A 22461-nucleotide genomic window follows, 5' to 3' on the forward strand; every position below is an offset into this window, starting at 1 on the left:
AAATTTGCCTAACGGTTTAAAGTTTCATACCATATCTCATAGGTTTTTTTTAGAAAAGTGTTCTTGACCAAACCCGAAAAAATTACTGAATTACCACTTGCCAAAACGTGCGCCACTTGCCAAAACTATACGATTCATTTGTTAATCTATGCTTGTCAATTGCCTGAAATACTCGCCTCCAACTAAAAAACCTTCTACTTTAGCCTAAATTTCATTTTAATTGAATTGTTTTCAGCGTAATTGTTGTGTACTGAATGAAACAGTTTTTCTCTCCCATAATATCCTCGTAATTTGTTTTGCATTTTGCGTTATGAAATTATTACATGCTCGGGGAGGCCGTTTTATGATATGTCGTCACATTGGAAGGAGATTGTACTGTTAATCCAAAAAAATAATAACAGAGAAATATTATAAGCTGCGGTAAAACTATTCGTGAAATAGAAAGGCACGGCTTTTTAACAAGTAACAAGTAATTTGGAATAGTTAGGTTGCCTATCTTCAGTATTGGATACTTTCTAAGGCTGATCAAATAGGCGCTGACGTTACGCTTCAATAGATATCTGATAACCCGGTTAACAAAGAAACCTTGTAATAGCTTTTTATACTATGGAAAAATTATTATCATACAATATCAGAAAAATTTAAAGAACAAGAAAAATGTGAACAAAAATACCAAAATAAGCCTTTTTTTAAGATGAAATTTTATGACAAGCTAAAATGTTCAACTCCGCATTTTTTGTTAGAAGAAAACCAAGATTTTTTATTAGAAGAAAATCCAGAGTGAAAATGGCATGAACCACATGACCACGCAGATAAACTGTTTTTGATGATTTTAGGCATGTAAGTTAATGTTAACCTTTTCACTCAGAATTATACACTATAAAATAATTTTTTGTATATGGCTAGAAAAATTTTACTATGAAAACTAATGCTGATTGAGAACAATCTGGTGGTTGAGCAATCTGAATTTTTTTCAAAATATATTTATCTCAGCATGACAAAGAAGAATAAAATTGATAACTGTGTTTTTAAATCACACAAAAAAATCAAATAATCAAAGCGAGTTATTTAAAAAAAAAACACTATTGTTATTTTTATTTTTTATTATGCTATTTGATTTTTTGTGAGAAACTTTCAACCCGTACTATGTTAAAAAAACAAATTAAATATACAACAATTTTTATTTGAGCGCAGAAGCGAGGTTGCAGTCAAAAAGGGATACAAATTTTTTCCTTCAAAATATACTTTTTCTCCATTGAACAAATGCATATCATACAATATTCATACAAGAAGCCTAATTTTTTTGACGCCAAAGTTGTTTTCATGTAATTAAAGCTGCCAATAGTTCATTTTGTTTGAGTTTTGAGTCAATTTTTAAAAAATTTTGCAAAAAAGTTTCGATTGAAAAGATGCCGACCATACAATTTCTTGAAAGTTGCATTTTAAGCATTTTTTTCCATAGACTTCAACTATGAAAATGTATAACAAGCATTTTCTTGTATGGACGTCAATCCGGGAAGTAAAGCATTTTTTTATATAAAAGAGGCCAACATGACTGTCTTTAAGGCCTAAGCATAAGAATTCATACCTGTAAAACACATTTTTTTGGTTCGGCTCCAGGCTTAATCTTTTTTTAGACTGTGCATACATTTTTTGTCAAAACTGTTGGCAAAAAAATCGAAAAATATCTACCAAAAAAACCCTTAGCATAAATAATCTCACAGTTTTGTCAAAATTTGATGAAGAAAACCGCAGCTTCAAAAATAACCGCTTTCTTCAGCAAGTCTTTTTAACAACAGCTGAGTTGAGTAGGTGTTCAGTCTTACGAGAGCCCCATAATGAAACATTGAACAGTAAACGCTGATCCACTCCTTTTATAATACTGGCGACCGATGAAGTTACATCAGACAACAGTGCGAAGCGAGCAATCGCTAGCCACTTAACAAAACCTTGTTGTTTATAAATCATTTTTTAATTTATTCTTGTCAAAAGCTTGAATTACTTGTCTTCAACTTAAATAATTTTTAACTCTAACTGAATTGTCCAAATTTCAAAATAGCTGAATCGTTTTTAGCATAACTGTCTGTGTGTAAAATAAGTCACGTTCAATATCCTTTTAATGTGTTTGTGATTTTTAACACATCAGGTTGTTTTGAAATGTGTTCAAGTATCTATCTTTTTTAATTTTGAATTTTAGGCAAACTTTCGATTTTGTCGAATTATGATTTGTTTTAATTGTTTTTTTTGTTAAGCACACGCAGGGGCGGATTTAGGCGGGTACGAACGCCCCCTCTCAGGAATTCGAACCTCTCGCCAAGCAAAGGTTCGTCCTTTGGTATTATTTTATGACATCCATGTTCGGGTAGTGCTCGGAAAATGGTCGACCTAAAAAAATTGAGAAAAATTTTAAAATTCTTTTTGAAAATCCACCCCCCCCCCCCTCGAGTGATCAAAAAAATTATGAGGTGACAATTTGTCATATTTTTTTGTTCCGACAGTTTTCGAGGAGAATGACGGAATAACTGTGCTCCAGGTTGGTTTTTGCAAAAGGGGGACATTCGTTACAAGATACTAATTCTCATATGCTTTAACCGTTGTTTTGTGTCTTTTTAGGGGGGGGGAGGGGTTCATTGCTAGGCATCTTAGAGGAAAAATAGTAAAAGAGATCCTGCTATTTTTCTCCAGAAAAGTTTTGATTTTTCAACTAGCGACTTTTGACTGAATAGTTTTATATCAGCCGAAATGTATTGTTGTCTTGAGTTCATTTTTTTAAAAATGTTTCACTGCAAATGTTTTTTGGGGTCTTTTTACTTATTCCTCCCAAATTCAATGTTTCAACATCTTGAACTGAAAATTTTTTGCTTCAATCTGATTGACTAGAATTAGCCAATCAAAATTCAATACCTTCTCGAAATGTTTTGTTCACAATTTTACGTCGATTTGTAAATAAACCGAGTTGGCTTTAAATGAAGAATGTTTGGCAAACTAGTCAAAATTACTTCAATTTCGCTCCAGAGTTTTACCCAGATTAGAAAAAAAACACTGAAAAAAGCTCCAGGGAAAAAATGACCACCTTCGTATCTGCTGGAAGTTCGGCCATTTTAGAAGTCGGCATAAGAATAACATGATCGTATTTGTATTAAAAAAAGCAACCAAGACTATCAATACATTGTTCTCAATAATTATACATTGATTATTTCAACATCGCAAATATGGGCGGAATAAGTGAAAAGACCTGTTTTTTGTTATGGGGTCTAAAGATTGCAAATTTTTGCGATAATTAGCGCGCGATACATTCAGGGCTAAAAACGCAAAATTGTTCCAAATTAAATTGAGGCATGCTATTTGGTTTATTCAAATTCTTTCTATTTGCACTTAACTAAGCGCGTGGGGTATGATTTTCAAAAAATCTCAAAAATAGTTTTTGACGTTTTTGTTTTAATTTTTTTTTTGCTTAAAAATTACATCTGTTTAAAGCGAACACGGATCTATTTAACTATTTCCCCTCTAGGGTACCCAGTAACGATTTGAAACCTCTGTAAAGAAATAATTCAATAGTTGAGCATATGTAAAAGTTGTATCTAGTAACCAATCGGATCTTGTTAACTATCCCCCTTTTGCAAAAAGGGGGAATAGTTAACAAGGTACAAAACTCGCGTATGGTTAACTATTTAATTCTTTCGTCATAGGGGAGAATTCGTTACGAGGTACCATAGGTGGGGAATAATTTTCATTACAATAACCGATATAGTGAGAAGTATCTATGGCCTAATTTGAGCCTGTTTAAAACAAACTTAAATTCGCAAGTACACATTGCGCAAGTTCGAGCGCTATACTTTATTGAAGACGTATTAATTGCAAACTGCTTCAAAAAATGTTGACGAAATTTTCGGTGTTAAGAAATTTTGATCTACATTTGTTTGTTATTGTGCCTGATTTACCACTAGACTCACGATTGGAAATCTTGTGAATGTCTCATTTTGTCTACGAAAAAAACATCATTTTTTCAGTTGAGCTCAATTTTGAAACTAAGGTCATTTTTCGGGCCACGTTCGAAAAACAACCTACCCGCGCGCACTTATCGAGTTCCATGGATAAATAATGATTATAAATCAATGTTAGTTTCACTGTCCATCAAAAGTTTCAATAATTGTTAATTGAAATTTAATTATTTTGCTATGAATTGATAAAGCATTAAAATTCATTGCAAATCCATTTTCATCGATTATTTATCACTTTTATAGAAAAAGACAAGAAAATTCCCTTATAATAAATTTTTCTTTTTAATGAGATGCGAATTTCAATGCACAAAAACCCGTTTGCGCGTTTTAAAACAAAGATAATTAATAAACCATAATTTAAAAGGCAGTCGGAACGTTCAGAATTTTGCTCAGATAAAAGCAGTCTTGTTGATCATCAGTAGCATCTAAAACACTTTTGTTTAAACTCATTTGTTTCTTTTCATACTTGCTAACCAGATGGCAATGGAGGGTAACCCCGTTTTGTTCTGAAATCGATTCTAAAATGCCCAAACAAGACTGCTTGTATCATGTATCAGGGCGAAACCCTGAATTTTTCGACTGCCTTTTAAGGTATATGGAGCAGTAAAACAGAAAAAATGAAATATACTAATTCAAATTTATATTTTTTTTAAACAAATTGAGCTTTTTTGTGAAAATTATCCCGCCAACTCACCATTGAATCTCCGCTTACGCGTTGATAGCGCAAAATATATCGCGGTTTAATTCTCTCAAGTAAAAATGTACCAAAACAAATGCGCGCTGAAAATCATTTGAAGAAGGGTAACTCAAGGTTACAAAAAAGTCTTTAAAAAACATAATATTTTTTGAATTATTACAAAATATTTCCTCTTGCACATTTTTTGGTTTAGGTTGATGTTTGTAACACTTGAAAAATGAAAATGAAGATCGCCTATTATACGAAGCTTGGCTATAAAAGGACACAATACCAACAAGACTGCTCGTATCAAGGCGAAAACTTAAATGTTCCAACTGCCTTTTGAGGTCTATGGAGCAGTAATAACATGAAAAAACTAAATGTAACAAAATAAAATGAACATTTCTTTTAATTTGAGAATTTTATGAGAATCATCCTCCAGCACGCCATAAAAAGTACAAAGTGATAGGTTTTGCTCCTAGTAACAAATCAATTATGGCAAATAAGCTTCCTTCATCAAATCAAGTATATCACGCGCTAATTGTCCGAAATCGGCCAAAATGACAATTTTTGAACCCCCAAAATTTTACAAAATTTGATCACAGGGGAAATATTTTTTCAAATTCAGGCTCCGGACAAGAATACCTTTCCGGACAAGAATACCGATATAAAAAAAATTCCGTTAAAAATGGCTAGTTAAAAAATCAAAAGTTGTCTGAAGAAAAAAACACCCGAGCACAAATAATTCGTTACTTTAGTTACGAAAGTCGGAACAAAAAGGAGAAACCAGTTGAATTGGTCCCAGAGGCGGATCTAGGATTTTCTCAAGGGGGCGGATTTTCAAAAAAAGTTTTGAAAATTCAACGCCCTTTTTTTAGGTCGACCGAATTGATTTTCCGAGCTCTCCTAAAACACCAGAAAGACCCTGTTCGGGATAAATTTTCTGTGCCGCGGGCATTTTTTTGAAAAAAAAGGCCGAAAAAGGCACTTTTAGGTACTTTTTGGAAAATTTTGACAAAAAATCGCGTTTTTTGGCGCGCGCTCCCCCTCAAAATTAGTATATATTGGCGCCAAAAGTGCTTTTAGAAAAATTTTAGGGTCGGTCGGCCAAAAATGGATTTCTTTAAAGTACTAAAGGTGGGACCCTTTGGGTCGATAGGAGGTCGAATCCATGAAAAAAGGGTGTCCGCCCTCTTCTTAATCCGCCCCTGGTTGGTCCAATAATGACAGAGGGTCTTCCTGGTGGTAAAGGGATACGCTCATCTAACCATCCACATTTTCCTCGAAAGCGCTGTTTGTGGCACAAGGTTTTTCAAGTTTTTTCGTTATTCGTTTGCGATGAGTCATAGACAAAAAGTATTGAGTATTTACATGAATAGTAATGTTCTTATTTTTCCGAAATTCGTAACAAAAGTAATGGAGTATTTGTGCTCGGGGTGGTTTTTTTTCAGACTTTTTTTATCTCGGAATTCTATAAATATCATTCAAAAGGTATTGTTGTCCTGAGCTTAAATTTGAAAAGATATTTTACCTGTGATCAATTTTTGTAAAATTATGGGGGTTTGAAGATTTCCATTTTGACCAATTTGGGACAATTAAAGCGCGATAAATTTCGCACTATTAACGCGCAAGCGGTGATTCAATCCGTCTTAGGAATCGTTCCAAATTGGTTGAAGGAAACTTATTTGTCATAATTGATTTGTTACTAGGTGCAAAATCTATCGCTTTGTGTTTTATATGGCGCTTGGGGGGATTCACAACGGGAAATCTCAATTTAATTTTTTTTTGTTGTATTACATTTTATTTTTTCACGTTATTACTGCATCATAAATCTTGAAAGGCAATCGGAATCTTCAGGACTTTGCCCTGATACGTGCAGTCTTGGGATAGGGGGGAGATTTTCAAAAAGGGGGGAGATTGTTAAGTTGATTAATTTAGTCGAATTTTCGATCAATCAGAATGCAGCAAAATTATAATTCTCACTACAAAGCTCTAGCGCTAATTTACAGTGCTTCTTCATAGAGGTGGAGAATCTTAAGGAGATAGAATGGGGGGATTGTTAAGTAGGTCCCAGTCTAGTTTGTTTGATCTTAAATATACACTGATCTAGAGAATGAAACTTCAATTGGCCTTCAACATGTACCAGAGAGTCAGGTAAACTCTCCTTAGTACTCTGGTTCATTTATGATTAAAATATGCTAATTGATCGGAAAAGTGAACAACAAATTCGTCTGCATTTTTTGCACACATTTTTAAGCCCGGCAACCTATAGTTTGAATTTTATAGGAAAACTGGGATTTTTTGAAAAATCAAAACATGACAAAATAGAGTAAACGAAGAGTAGATAGTTGCTCCGCTAATAGTGCTTGGCAAACTTTTCATCAATCATTTATCTCTGAAACAAAACAATCAGTATCGGAGTTTTTTAAAATTTAAACACACTCAAATAAAATTAAATCAAAACATCAATTCTTTTACACCCGCAGTCACATCGTTGCTTTCCACAATTCTAAGTCCTACAGAATTTAAAACTATGCGTGGATTTTAAACAGGTCAATGATGCGCGTCCCAGATTGTTGAGCTATTCATAATCATTTGTAGGACGTGTATAGTTAAGGATTGAAGGCTCACAAATTCTGGGAGTGCCATGGAAAACCTCAAGGTCTAACTCATCTGAGAAAGTTGAGCAATGATAAAATACTTTATTTTCGTCAACCTGGACAACCAAATAAATAGTTGGCGAGATCGCGTTTGAGTATCGGGAGATCACTCACTGAGACAACTGTGAACGGACCTGTAGGTCCGATGGAGCTCTCTCAGGCAGTAAAAATATTGGCGTGGCTTATAAATTTATATAATCAACTCCCACAATGGAACTGTCCGACAACTATTTTTTGTGATTACTATTTTGGTAGGCTTAATTGAGTGTCAAAGTTTTGCTGGGAAAATGTTACCCAATTTACAGTAGTCGGATGAAACAAACTAGCCAGTCGAAACAAATTTTTCATTTCATGATTTCACTTAGCAGCACACAGAATTATCCGGCGTGTTATACCTGAAAGGGCCATTTGAAAAATAAAATAATAAAATGAACCCAAAGTATGAAAAAAACCCAAACACAAAGCTTGCTCCCATTCATCCAGGAAGTGGCGAAACTTTGGGATAACTAAAAGCGCACTTAAACAGTGCTCGTGCCGCAAGTCTAAAGCTTCAGCTCGCAGGGTTTCGATCAAGTTATACGACCCACCTAGCAGTCACGGCCTTGATGAACTTCGATTATTTACTTTCTTACTTCAGATTTTCTATGACAAACAAAAATATCCTGGAATAAATTTTATCCAATGAGAAAACTTAGTACGAGGTGTCGCGTGACTATAGAAATAATCCCCGTTATTAAATGCTACCGAACTGTAATGACTATTTGTCCTCGATATTATAAATTCAGACCTGATCGACCTCAATAAAGAGACACAAGTTAAGTTCAAATCCATTCGTCCGAAGTGAGTTCTGAATGGACTTAAGGGTTCACTGATCTCTTATTCAGAAAGATTTCAAATTGTCCAATTAAGTAAATAGATAAGTTCCCAGCCTGATTCGATAACTGTCTGCTATTTGATTCCCTGACTTTAAGATACAATTGTACTTAAATAGTACTTAAATTTCTCAAGAGGTTCTCAAACAGAGCATAGTCTTGGGAGGGGAAATAAAGGCGTTTCGTCTCATCTCGGAGTCTGGGAAGCGACTTTTGGATTCCCAAAGAATTAATCAACTCGCGAAGCTGCTCTTCTCATTCAATTTAAAACCAATTAAGATCTCGATATTGTCACTCAATACTGTTTATACTTCGAAAGCTCTCGCTCGATACTTGTGCTAATGATCAATTGTGATAAGTTGTTCGAAAAAGTATAGAGGGCTAATAGTTAATTCCTTCTAATTTCGGATCCAACTAATTGTGCAATTTTTCCGAGCGCACATCCGAACTCAACCAAAACTCATTTTCAATTTCTAGCGGAGCATAGTTTTTTTTTGGGGGGGGGGGGGGGGATAAAGGCGTTCTGTCTCATCTCGGAGCCTGGGAAGCAACTTTTGGAAAACATTCGTTCAAATGCGTTCGTTCATGAAAACATTAAATCATTCGGTTAAAAAAACATACGTCCATGAAAACATTCTTTCATTTGGTTTATTAGAAATAATATATTCGTCATAAAAATCCGGCCGTTGAAGAATCAGGATTTCTATTATAGAAACCCTGGTTCTTCAGCGGCCGAATTTTTAAGACGAATATATTATTTCTAATAAACCGATTGCGGCGTTTTTTCAAAATTCGATGAGTCATCGCACAAAACGATGTTTCACTTCCAAAACTGACATCTTCCCGTGTTGACCAAAGATGCTTGTCATACAATTTTCGTATATGGAAAAATGCTTGTCATACAATTTTGTACAATTCAATGCGTACAGAAAATGGTAAGAAAACTTTACTACGATAGGCATTTTTTAAAATGAAAATCCATGAAACGCATTTATCAATTAATCAAAAATTTTGCTAAGTATTTTTGTGTTTGTCCAAAAACACAAAAGGCATTTTCTAGCACAAGAAACCCCCTTGGTTGAAGGGAGGAAACTAGCAAATACTCGTCAATTGAGTAATAACATTTGAGACAATGATTCAAAGCTCACTCAGAACTATGAGTAAAAGCCTCGAATTTTTGTATATGGCTAAAAAATTGTTTGGATCTTGTTAACTACCCCCCCCCCCTATGGTACATTGTAACGAATCTCTCTCCCCCCTATAAAGAAAGAATTGAACAGTTAAACATGTATGAATTTTGTACCTTGTTAACTACCCCCCCCCCCCCCCCATTGCAAATTGTGAACTATTGTGGGGGGGAATAGTTAACAAGAACAAGATCCAATTGTTCAACCCAAATTTTTACTAGTCGAAAATCGTAGCCTGATTTTTTGAACAAATTGAAACGTATCTTACAGTATAAGAACATTAAAATTTTCAAGTTTGGATTCGCACCAACGTTCTTAGTCAATATGGAAATTGTGGAAGTATTTAATTGTATGATAAATGTTTTTATATTGTACTATCAGCATTTTTTGTAAATGGAGTTAACCCGGTTATTATGGTCGCTCCCGAAATAAGACAAGGATGAGACCTCAACGCAACAACCTCTAAAAGTGAAATGCCTCCAAAAACCAACAAACGAAACTTTTAATTTTGACTGACCTGATGCCTGTAAACTGGTCGTTTAATGTTTCGACGGCAGAAGAGTTTTAACAATTGGAATCTGGTTTTACAGTTGTGGTGTGGTGGACAATCAAGACAAATCAGAGACAGCGAGTGAGTGAGTGTGTGAGTGAGAAGGGGAGGGAGGGGTGTGGGGGGCGGCTGCTGATGGCGACTTCAATTCCCAGAAGGGACTGGAACTTTAATGGGCTATTTCAGCGGCCATTATTTGTGTAATTTCGGACTGATACACGGACCAGGAAGGAAGAAGAATAAAAGTATTTGGAAATTGATATTTTGGGCGAGGATAATATTTAAATGGGAAACAATGCCAGCCAAGAGACCCTAAATTGCTCTCGGTTCAACTAGCTTAACGGCCATAAAATGACCGGCCGCAATAAAACACGAAAAAGCAGAACAACGCCAAGACTACTTTTCATTTGCAGTCTCAACTAACTAACTAGTTTCCTTTCCTCCTTCCAAATTAGTCTGAAAACTGTAAATCATTCAGCACCCCAGTGCCAAATAGCCCCCATAAAACTTATTGTCACACTAGGTCACACCAACTAAGACTTAAACCCCCATCCCATCAGCAACCCCCCCCCCCGCCTTCTCTATCTCATCTGGACCACCGCCTTATCTAACTCTATCTGATTTTTTGACCCTTCGTTCTACTTATTACACTAATTATGAAGTTTATGCTCAATTTTCAACCTTTGGTCCCCACTTGAAGCTTTTATATTCCACTAGTATGCTGGGGTTCCGAGAATAGCCTTTGACACAAATAACATCTATGTGTGAACGGGTTTTAGCCCTATAACTGTTCAGCCATTGTACTCAGTCTTACAAGATTTATACTACGATCCAGCTAATGACTTTCGGACCTTGGTGTTATGGCTAGAAACAAACAAACATTTTTATGTGATAATTCTACGGCAGATTTGGAAAATAAAGCAAGATCAAAAAAATCACCTTCAAGTTGTTTAGATCCCAATGATCTGTTAAGAGCCACTTGATGACACTTAACGAGTAAACTTCTAATTTTTTGAAGATATCTAAACAAAAATTAGTACCAGAATAATTCAAATTTAGGGTTTGGTTTCCTCTTTTGATCCGACCACATTTTATTGTTCAGAGTTTTATAACATGCTACTATACCAGCATCACAACAAGGCGACCATGCCTTTAATTTTAACCTGTGAACGACAAATTGGAAAGCTGGTCATTAGTGTTGTTTAGTCTACAGGTCCTGACAAGTCTTCGGGCCATTGCCGGTTTCAACTCCACAGGGCGATCACTTCTAATCGCCGAGGCCCAATAAACGAGTTTGTATTGAAATTGGCGGAGAACCTGTGCCTGAAGAAAAAAGAAACTAAGTAAACAATCAGCCTTGAGGAAATATACTGACGTTTATGAATCAAAAACAAATAAATTTATCTACGCCAAATCAGCAAGGACGTTTGAAATTGGCTCGGAAACTTAATTGTCTGTGAGATGGTTTTTTGGGTTTGTAAAGACAACTTTATGTTTAGATACAAAGGTCAACTTAAGTCTGGACTGCTGATTGTTTTTATGCATGAGTGAGTCCTCTTTTTGAAGCTCAAATGTTGTACCCTCAAGCCCCGCCTGTCTCGGCTGAAAATAAGTGCAAAAATGATACACATGTATGAATTGAAGCGAATCGGAGCCCGACGTGAGAAACATACCCGAGTTCGAGTCAACAGACTGCGAACTAATCTGAAACTTAGTCGAACAAACTTTTTCTTCGGAAGATATGCATAATGTCAAGACATGCATAAGGTTGGTCTAGATACCTAATTTTGGCCAAACCAAACCAGTCAAAAACAATTGGAGCTCCTCTATTTTGATTTTTATTCCATTGAGACCCCCAACCAACTTGAAAAACCGTCGTTGGAAACAGCTGGAAAACTTTCGAGCCAGACTTTAAAACTGTTAATGAAAAGTTTGGCAAATAAATTATAGAAATTAATTGATTATAATGACTATTCATAAATGCAAAACACGTGTGACTTAAATTAGTTAAATTAAATTGATTTTAGTTAAAAACATGCATTTTAGTTAAAAACATGCAAAACTTTATGCAGTAATTAAGCATGCATATATTGTGATTTAATTGAATTGATTGACCTAATTGAAGATTACTTATAACGCGATTATACTCCGTACGTCGTTGACTTAACACACTGCATCGTTTTTGAATTTATTGATGAAATTCGCAGTTTTTATCCGCCGTTTGCTTCTTGCACATGATTAAGGATTTGAAATTGCTGCGAAATTTTTTCCCAAATGCTAAGTAGAAGTAGAAGTTGACTGAGTTGACGAGTGCGTTGCATATGATGATAACCTGCTCAATGAAGTCGTATGTTGCTTCGTCTTTGAAGTTGCGCACGTCACGTACAAACTGGGATCGGTTGAAGATAGTTGTAATAAGATGCAACACGGCGAAGAATGTAGCGACCACTATCATCTGGCGGGTGACTTCGCGACCTCTTTTTGCCGTGGCGCTTCTGCACTTCGGATTTCTATTGTCGTTCAAACAGACATCCTTATTGTAAAAAAATTTCGTGAGCAGAAGTTATAGAAAAGCGCACTTTTTATTTAACTTTTTAAGACAAAAAGCTCAATTAAAACGGTTGAAGTGTAAGAAACAAAGATTTTTGTGCGATAAAAATGCATTTAGTTTTCGGATGATTATGTCGACGATGACGGAGGTTCGATTCCCGGAGTTGGTAAATATTTTTGGTGCTCAAATGCCTAAACAAAAACTGGCAAGTAGGATCTTCCAAGTAACAAGACAAAGCAAACAAGTGAAAAGCGGAAATTTGAGAATATTTTCAGTTATTTTATTTTTTGCACTTTCTTGCAATTTGAAAGATCTTATTTGCCATTTTTCGCTTGTGTTTGCCAATGCAGCTTCGAATTTGCGTAAGAAAGTTTCGATTTTAATAATGATTTGATAGTTTGAGAGATGATAAGAGATACTCTAGAAAACGTTTCTTTTATCGCAACTCGTGTCATAACCGGTAACCGTAAGATATGTTTTGAGATTCATTGATTATTTTTAAACGATGTGAAAAAAAATCATCAAAAACAAAAATTTTTTACCAATTTTGAGCTCGAATAAAAAGTGAAAACGCTTTTAAAACTCTCAAAAATTTCTATTTTTGTTGCTGATAATCTTAAGATCTTGAGATGACTAAACTTTTACTCGAAAAATTAGTAACGGTGAGCAAGATGTCAGATAGGGTCGACTGATAGAACAAAAAGAATCCCTTTTAGTTGCATATCGTACTACAAAAACAGCCAAACAAAGTTAACAGTGTTTGTTGAATTCCAAAAATCAAAACTAGAATCCTTTCAATTCCTTTAAAACAACAAAGAGTAAAACGTTAAACTTTCAAAAGAAGAGAAGCTGAATTACGCATCTGTTCATGTGAATATAATTTGAGCATCTGGTAAATTGAAGACTTGAAAAACTTCATGCCAAATGATTAAAATGACATAAAGTTTTACGGGATTCACGTTTCGCAATGGCCTCCCAACTCTTGACATCTATTAACAAGGATAGCCAGTTAGCAAGAATGTTCTGACCATAGTCTTTAGAAAAACACGGTGTAGAATTTTTTTTTTCAAATTAGTGTAGTTTTTTCTGCTTGGTGTGATAAAAGGATCTGACGTAAAACTATAATTAGGGCATATTAGACAGATATAATAACGTAGGCAAATTGGACAAAAATGGTTGCCAAAAAATGACTAGACTTTCGAAGATTTTTTGCAGAAAATTTTTGAATTTTTGAAGTTTTTAGTTCCCAAAATGAAGCTGTAAAACTCCAAAAATTAACATTACTTGCTTAGAATTAAGTTTTAAGTTCTTAAATTAGGCATAATTTAGCTTGTAAGCCTGCTCGTTTGCTTTATTCGCTCGAGTTAAGACAAAAAATCAAAAACTTCAAACCTGTTTTTCTCGGACATTGGAAAATTTTTTGGAAAAGTGGTTCCACTCCTGACTGAAAGGGCTTTATTATCATAGATCACTCAGCCCTATTCGATAATTATTTGTGTTACATGAGTTTGCGTAGAAAAAAAAACAAATGATCGGAACAAAAACTGAACATTTCATTGCATAAATTCTAGTCTTAAACCGAGAGGGTGGCAATTGAATATTTTCTGAGCCTCACATTTTTGAAAAATATATGAGACAAAAACTTTTCAATGTTTTCATTCTGAACTAAATTTAAACTGAACTGCTTGTATATCAATCATGACAGAGACTGCCTTGAAATGGTCTCGAATAGTTTGTGATTAAAACATTGTGATAATGTCTAAATTTGGCCAGCTCATATCAAAAAGTGTCTGAAGTTTTAATTGTATACAAAAATTTGAAAAAAGTAAATATGAAAAAACGAAAATATTAAATATGAGAAAAAAAAATTTTTTAAATCAAAATTGGGGGTATCTATAGTCCCGCAAACAAACAAAATGGCGTGATACAAGTCATTCTAAACTCCAGTTTCCATAAAAGCTCCCTTTTTTATTCCACGCTTCTTAAAGGTTAACTCACTGCATATCATAAGGTTTGAATGTTTTCCGTGAAGTCATGATTGAAGTTACATGATGCTTACATCAAAAATAATTTTAAAATTGTTCTCTTTGAAAATCATCATTTGCAAAAAAAATGTTTTGGCCGTAATTGGCAGGTTGTTTTTTTTTATTAGCATATAGCTCTCAAGTTTTGGATTTGCTGTTCTAATTTTCTTCAATTTTGTAATACCACACTGGGATTTTCCCGGGTCTCTCAGCAAAAATCTGAGTATTGGAATAACCCACAGGATTCGAGCGAAGTTGTTCAACTCCTGTAAATGGAAATTTTTTTGTTTAAAATTTGCTGCCGTCGCGCCTGTGAAGATTGTTTTGTCCTCAACTTTCTCGCGAATGAAATGAACATTTGTATCAATTGAACTTTTATTCATGACGGGTTTAGTTGCAGTTTTGATGCAGGTTTGGTTGTTTTCTCCAAATGCAGTTGATTTTTATTGCTCATAATTTATTTTGGCGGAGAGATTTCATAGGACGACTGCTTCCTGAGCAGCTGAGGACTATGACTTTTTTCCACATTGCACAAAGATAGTGTGACACAGGTGGTTGCTTTTTGACTTGTCAACTTAACCTGCCCCCCTTTTTTTCCAAAATTGTAAAACTAGCCTGTTGCCTAGCGTTTGTCATCTATTTTGTCGCTTCATTCAGCGTCTGTCTCTCTAAACAAATCAAGATCATGAGTCTTAGAATAGGCAATTGTAAGGTTTTTCGTGTGTTGGAGTTAGGGCAAGACTCGCTTACCGAAAGACCAGTGCTCGGCATTAGGTGAATTCATGAACTATGACAGAAGATTTGCAACCGACTTGATATCGGGCCTCGTTTGATAGCCAAGATCAAACCTTATTTTACTAAACTTCTATACTGTGTTGCGCGCAGTAGCTGTGAGTTTTTCTTTCTTCAACAAATTATAAACTTTCTTCTGCAGTTATTTTAGACGGTTTCGATCTTGCGCGTTAAGTTTTGTTATGATACCGCTTGTTTGATCTAATGTGAATGCGTTTTCAGTTTTGTCATTTCGCTTTCATAAACAACCGCTCAAAATCTCTTCTAACATCTATTCAAAACTTGATTTTAATTGTAGTCCAATGATCTTCTATATCATGTTTAAGAGAAGCTGCTAACATTAGGTCATCCACCTAATTGAAAACGTAGGTTTTCCCATTTTCATCAAAAATATAGAAAAAACATTAATCACTTTAGCTTCCTTTGAAGTTTGACACAATGAGAAAACTTGCTAGTTATTGGTACCAACAAGGGGTTGTCTTTTTAGTCCGTATAATGATTTGATCTATTAACAAAAAATGGGTGTTCTATACTGAGAGTTTGTTTCGAAATGTTTAGGCTCGAGATAATTTCTTTAACTCAATTTTGGATGAAAATATGCTGACATGAAGCCTAATTGCTAGAACTTTAGGTGCAGATTGTGGTTTGTGTTTTCCGATGCTTTCACACTAGTTATTTTTACCTTATACATCTTTTTGCTTGCTATGATACTAATGTCTTTAGGTTTTTCAATTGAAGCCTCTATATGGCAATCAATTGATAAATCTCCTTTTGTTTGTTTTTCTTCATGCCTTTTATTTTGATTGCTAGTTTGAATTGCCTGCTTATAAGTTTCGGGTTTTATAAACTCCGTTACATGCTCACTCTTGTAGCTATAGGATGTGCTGTAGCGATCTGGAGGATTTCTTGATCTGTCAGATTGCTTGAGACTTTCGTTGTTTTCAGTGAGTATTTCTTTTTTTGTTTGACAATTCCATTTTGATACAACTGATCATATTCTTCATAAAGTACAGCAGTTTTTTTTTGCAAATTAACCTGCAAATGCAATTCATGGATGTGCTTTCTGTTTGTTTGGTTTTGGTGCTGAAATTTTTGAAGGCCTAGGCTCAAAGTACTGAATAGCAACTGTTGGTTTAAAATTTACTATTTCTTTTCGTTACTAGTTTTTCAGCCTGGTTAGTTTTTTCGACTTGTCCCTCACCTCGCTAGTACTGATTTCATCAATCGTTTATTCAAAATATGTTTCTGTTTGAGTTTTCTAACTCATCTGGTTTTGCTGCTTCTAAATTTGAGTCGTTAAGTACACTAAACTCATTGCTTCAGCTTAGATGAAAATCAGAAGTTTTTGTTTTTGATTTTAGACGTCAGTAGTTTCATGTTAGTAATGAAAAAAATGTTGCTGGAAAAAACATTAATTGCTCTATATACGCGTCTGTTAAGTGAGTTTTTGACTAAGTAAGCTGTACTATTAGCCTGATATCAAAGAAAAAAATTTTTTTTTGCCCTTGTGTCAATTTTTTAATTCGCATCATCTTTTTTTTAATGAAAATGCATATGCGATGCAAACTTTGGAAAAAAATAAATTGCATTTTGCGCATTTTTCATTTTCGGTCTTTTCCTATTTTGTAAGCAATAAAAGTTTGCCTCTTCGTGTCTGGCTGCTTGTCCGTTTTGATTGAGGTTTGAAACAGAACTTAAGTTTATTTTGTAACTGGGCACATAAGGTACATGTTTTAATATGAGACTCTGATTTTCGTCCAGAGTAATCTTAGCGTGAATCTCAACTTCATCTTTTCCTAAAATTTCGGTACTTCCAACATCAGGTTTGAATACTTGAGTTGTCAGATTTGCTTTTTTTGAAACATGCCTTCAAGCCTCAATGTCAACTATGTGATCTGTGCAGCTTAAGATTTTTATGATTTTTTGTGTTTTGATCCACCTTATTTGTTTTCACAGCTGAATGTGCATTAAACTAGACTAGCTAGGTTTTTCTTCTAATTTTGATGAACAAAATTCAGGTATACTCTCTTTTTGCATACAAACCACTTGTTTAATACTGCGTGTTCTGCATTAATTTCTAAAGTACACTTGTTTTCCACATGCAGAGCAAATGACTGCTTTTGAGGACTTTGCGTAATCTCTGATAATGAACATATGGTTCAATGAAAATTTTTTAACCACCTGGTCCTTTAGCGGACATTGCAACATGAACATGCAGTTGCTCTCGAATTTCAGGAGCTGCTCAGTTTTCCCCGTAGATTGTCGGCCTGGTTCTCATTTCCACGATGTAGTAGCAGGATTGAAGCTTTCCTGCATTACAAAGTGTTCGTATCCTCTCTAAACCTTCTCCCCAGCGTGGTTGAGTCTCGTGCTCAACTCCTGTGCACGTATGACGCATCGGAACATTAGTCTTCTCAGAGTCTCTGAGATGAAATAGTACCAATTGGCGGGTCACACTGACACTTATGGTTGCCTCGTAGCTTTCGAACCCATGCGTGATTTGTTTGCAATCAGTTTGACAATCGCTTCCTGTTTTCATGTGTCGACCCAATCTGATCAACATCAATCTGAAAGATCTAGTGCCATTGCTAGGTAGCAACAGATCTCGTTTTTGCGTTTCTCGACTTCAGCAGGTTGATTTTGGTATGCAAGCATTTTTTTGTCGTAATTGGTTTGGTTACCGGAATTTGGTGTAACCCAATGCTGTTAGCTCGACCGTTCTTCGTCTTCATGAATGAGTGTGTCAAAGAAGCTAGAAAGCCATAAACCGAGTGCTCTAAATGGGGAAGCCCGCCCAGAAGCCAGTGATGGATAACTATTTAATTTTGGTATCTATTGGAAAGACCGCTTGTTAAATTACAGTCTCTACTCTGTTTTTGATTTTTGATATTTTGAGTGATTGATATTTTCCAACAACTAACTGTTGTTTGCATCAATAGGAAAAAACAAATTGTGTATTTGAGAATTGTCATTTAAAAATAGAAACATTTAGTATCAAATAGCTGGTTAGATTTTTTAAAGCATATAGCTTTTGAGTTTTGGAATTGCTGTTTTGATTCTCTTCGATTTTCCAACAACTTTCTTGCTGAAAGTAAAATGTTTAAAAGAACAGTCGGTAACCACTGAAGCATTGTTCAAACATGCTTGCTTAGTTGTAGTCATTAAACTCCAGTATCAAGCTCGTGCTAATAAAAAGCTTTATAATACTAGTCTGAAAAGAAAAACCACACCAGCATATGTCTTCATTTTCTTCTGAAGTAGGTAAAAGAAATGATTGAACAAAACGACATTGCTTTCAGATTTAGTTTACTCTCTCGACGGTTCAATTTAAACCAGTAGAAGCTTGTAGACCATTCAGGAAGATAAAAAAGCAACCAGACAGCTAATCTAAATGCTTCAGCCTCCTTTCTCCAAAAAATTTTGACCATTTTTTTTCATGCTTTTTTTTAATTAGTTTTTATATTTTTCGATCTATTAAGTTTCTAGCATCAAATTGGTCCTATTGTTCCGTTTTTTTTTGGTGAGTGAGATGAAACTATGACGTATTTAAAGTTTTTTGCAAAGAAATCTATGTATTATAAGACTGAACCTTATCAGTCGAGTTCCAAAAAAAGTCCAGTGTCGAGGAATCACTATCGGAGTGTTTTAAATTCAAATTTCACAAACAAGTTTTTGAAAAATTTTAAATCCATTTAAGCTATTTTAATTAATTCTTTTAGCTATTTATCAACCCACTTCCACTAAGAAAACAGAAAAAATCAAAAAGAAAGTTATAAAATTATCAAAAAATTGAAGGTTTTGATTTGTTCTGTTCTTTGTTTGTCAATTGTCTCTCCTTTCTGTTTAAACTTTGATCTTTTTACAAATATTTGTTTGTTTTGAAAGGCCAATGTCTGTTTGAGTGGTTCATCCCTGTTTGGTCTCTGGCATTTTACGATGGTGACGCTCGCAAATACAGCCACCAGCAGTATTGGCACCAAACCATTCCAAAAAGTATTCATTACTGGCACAATTTCCAAAAAATAGCGGCGACTCAATCTTGAAAAGTCAGCCGGGAAACAAATTTGAACTGTTGGGTGCTTCCTCACCACAAAAAGCACAGGTATTGCGTAGAAAGTCTGGACCATATAAATGGTTGCAGTGGCAATTTGGCATATTATTGGCTTGCCGTATTGTTTATACTTGAAGGGGAAAACGACTGCAAGACATTTGTCAAGACTGAATAACACCATCAAATAAACGGAGGTGTAGCTTGTGATCCAGTAGAAGAATGTTCCGATCGCGCATGTTATATTGCTTAGTGCAGCAAGACTATAGCCCAACAAAGTGGGAATGCCTATCGAAAAGGATCAAATAATAACATTCTAAAAAACAAAGACAGGTTCAATTATAAACCCGCAAGATCACTCGCCAATGGATGAAATTGCATGTGAACAGAAATTATGCATGCCTATACAAAACGCTTCAGATGAACTCTAAAAATGCTTTTTTACTCTGATCTTTGGCCATAACGATCACAAAGGGGGTGGTTTTAGTTGCGACAACTGCTTTAGTCCTCGATACCGAGGCTCTTTTTTGTCCCACAACTGGAATTTTTAAAATTCATTAAAATTTGAACATAAAAAGTCATGGAAAACTAGACTTCAACATAACTAATTTTTTACCAGCGCTATTTTTTTTCGAGTGCAATAAATACCAGCAAAGCTTAAAACCAAAATAAAGGCGCTGTAAAAAAGTGAAAGGAAATTAGCCAGAGCGAGGCTGAACATGCAAGCCCCTCCACAAGTCAAATGGTGCCACTGCCAGATAATTGACATCGTCAGCAGATTTCCAACACATCCGAGCGTCGAAATGAGACTAGAGATGACCTTCATGGGTAAAATGAGAGACGCCACAATTGGGTACTCGTCTTCCCATGCCATGGGTATCACTGTTGTTATGTTGCCGCCGTCCACGCCATCCTGCAAAGCAAATGTTCTCATTTCAGATTGAAACAGAAACATAGAACTTATTGTGCTACCAAAGCGTGACGCCGCCGCCACCATAAAATCAATCTGTTTATATCCCTTTGCAAAATGAATGGAAAAGTATTTGGAATAACTCGTATAACGTTTTAAACGTTTTAAGCATTGGTAATTAAAACGACTCTGCTCGTAAAACACAAATGTAGACACGACTCTTCTCGTAAAATACGAATGCACGAATAACATTCACGAGAGATAAAGAAGTTAAAAAAAACTTCTTATTTGCTACAAAAAATTGGGAGATTTCCCAATGAAGTATAAATATAAGCTGAAAACTATTGAGATTCATTCCAACAATTTTCTCCTAAACCACCCAAACCTCTCTTTCTCTAAAAACACCAGCTATTCTCAGTAAAAATATCTCAAATCCAACCGTTAAAATACATATCGAATCTAAAGGCAACATGCACTAAATTCATACTAATTTCTTTTCATATAAAATATTTTCCAGCGGATTTTAGATTTACTTTCTAAGATAGAAAGTAGAAAGGACCCTAAATTATTAGCAAGCGTTTTGTCCGACGTACATAAATATTGCTAAAGACTGCTTGTATCAGGGCGAAACCTTGAATTTTCCGACTGCCTTTGGAGCAATAATAACATGAAAAACAATTAAATGTAATAAAATAAAACGATTTTTTTTTCTAAAATTTGAAATTTATATGAAAATTATCCCCCACACGCCATATAAAGTACAAAATTAAAGTTTTCGCTGCATGTAGCAAATCACATATGGCAAATAAGCTCCTTTCAGCCAATTTGGAACGATTTCTGAGACGGATTTAATCTCCGCTTACGCGTTAATAGCGTGAAATATATCGCGCGTTAATTGTCCCAACTTGGCAAAAATGGCAATCTTTAAACCCCCATAACTTTACTAAAAAAGATCACAGGTGAAATATCTTGTCAAATTTGAGCTCAGGACAACAATACCTAACGAATGATATTTTAAAAATGTCCGTCAAAAATGGCTAGTTAAAGAGTTGAATTTTGTCTGAAGAAAAAACCCACCACGAGCTCAAATATTCCGTTACTTTCGTTACGAAAGTCGGAACAAAAATCCGTCGGCTGATATTAAACTACCGCTGAATTTTCATCATCGTCAACAGTGTAATAATAGCGATATTTTTTGTTGGTTTTTTTTTCTCTATAAAACTTTTCTCGTTTCGTTGTAATTCCGTTGCTTTGTCGACAAAGCATCCACCGATTGATGTTTTTTATATTTTTCTACTTTACAGAGAGGGGTACAAATGCGATAGAAGGGTCCCTGTAGAACCCAGGAGGGGTTATCAATTCACACTTAAATCGATAGACGCTGTTCGTTGCACTTAAAGTTTTTGAGTCGTAGTGTAATTTCGGGGGAGAAAAGCAATCGAGTAACATTCGTTATAAGAAAACTAGTAATTTAGGCCGAGAAAATTTGAATTTATTCAAAGGAAACTTGATTGAAAAATCTTTTTTTGACATTTTTGTAAGTGTGATCTGAAACTTCTGTGCTACTTGTACAGCAACCGCTATTCTTGTCTTTTTTGCGCTAACTTGTTCGATATTGTACACATACAGAGGGAAGACATCTTTGAAAAGGTGTGACTCACCAGATCCCAAAACGGCCTGACATGAGGATTGTGGTATTCCATTATAATTCAAACAAACTTCGAAGAATCAAAACTAAACGCAGGAACTTTTGCCTCAGACACTATTTAAAGCAGCCAACAAATAGAATCGTGATCAAATTTTAAACTAAAAGGAGGTAATTGATGTCCTCTGTCTGATTTTGTCCGTGGAGGTTTTTCCAATAAAAGATTGATGGTACTATGGGTATATTTATTTGGGGTGCTATCTAATTAGCACAAGAAAACAATGATTGCTTATTGTGAATAGCCCAAAGGGAGGCCTTTTGTCAGTTTTTATCAAAGAAAAATATGTAAAGCCCTCGTTGGCTTGAACTCGAAGGAACTGTCTAAGAATAAACTCATACAGTTCAATTATGCTTTCGCATTCCTCTTGTTAAGCCTCTTTTTGCTAATTAACAAGAGCGAGAAAAACCAGGTATTAGTAGAATTTCGGAAAAATAAAAGGCATACTTGGCAAGCACCGCCTCTATTTGTGGCGCCATATACCATT

General features: G+C 35.0%; 2 protein-coding genes across 2 annotated transcripts in view; one reads left to right on the plus strand and one right to left on the minus strand.

Annotated features, from left to right (window-relative positions):
- LOC134844425 (uncharacterized) overlaps positions 1–9986 on the minus strand; it is a 44989-nt gene extending 35003 nt beyond the window's left edge. The window contains exon 1 of the mRNA XM_063861098.1: positions 9914–9986. The gene's annotated coding sequence lies outside the window, so the exon portion shown is untranslated. The remainder of the gene's footprint in view (positions 1–9913) is intronic.
- The window catches only part of LOC134844458 (tRNA dimethylallyltransferase-like), a 147448-nt gene that overhangs the window by 76009 nt on the left and 48978 nt on the right, over positions 1–22461 (plus strand). The window lies entirely within an intron of this gene.

The sequence above is a fragment of the Symsagittifera roscoffensis genome, chromosome 1 (assembly GCF_963678635.1).
Source record: "Symsagittifera roscoffensis chromosome 1, txSymRosc1.1, whole genome shotgun sequence".
Classification (NCBI taxonomy): Eukaryota; Metazoa; Xenacoelomorpha; order Acoela; family Convolutidae; genus Symsagittifera; species Symsagittifera roscoffensis.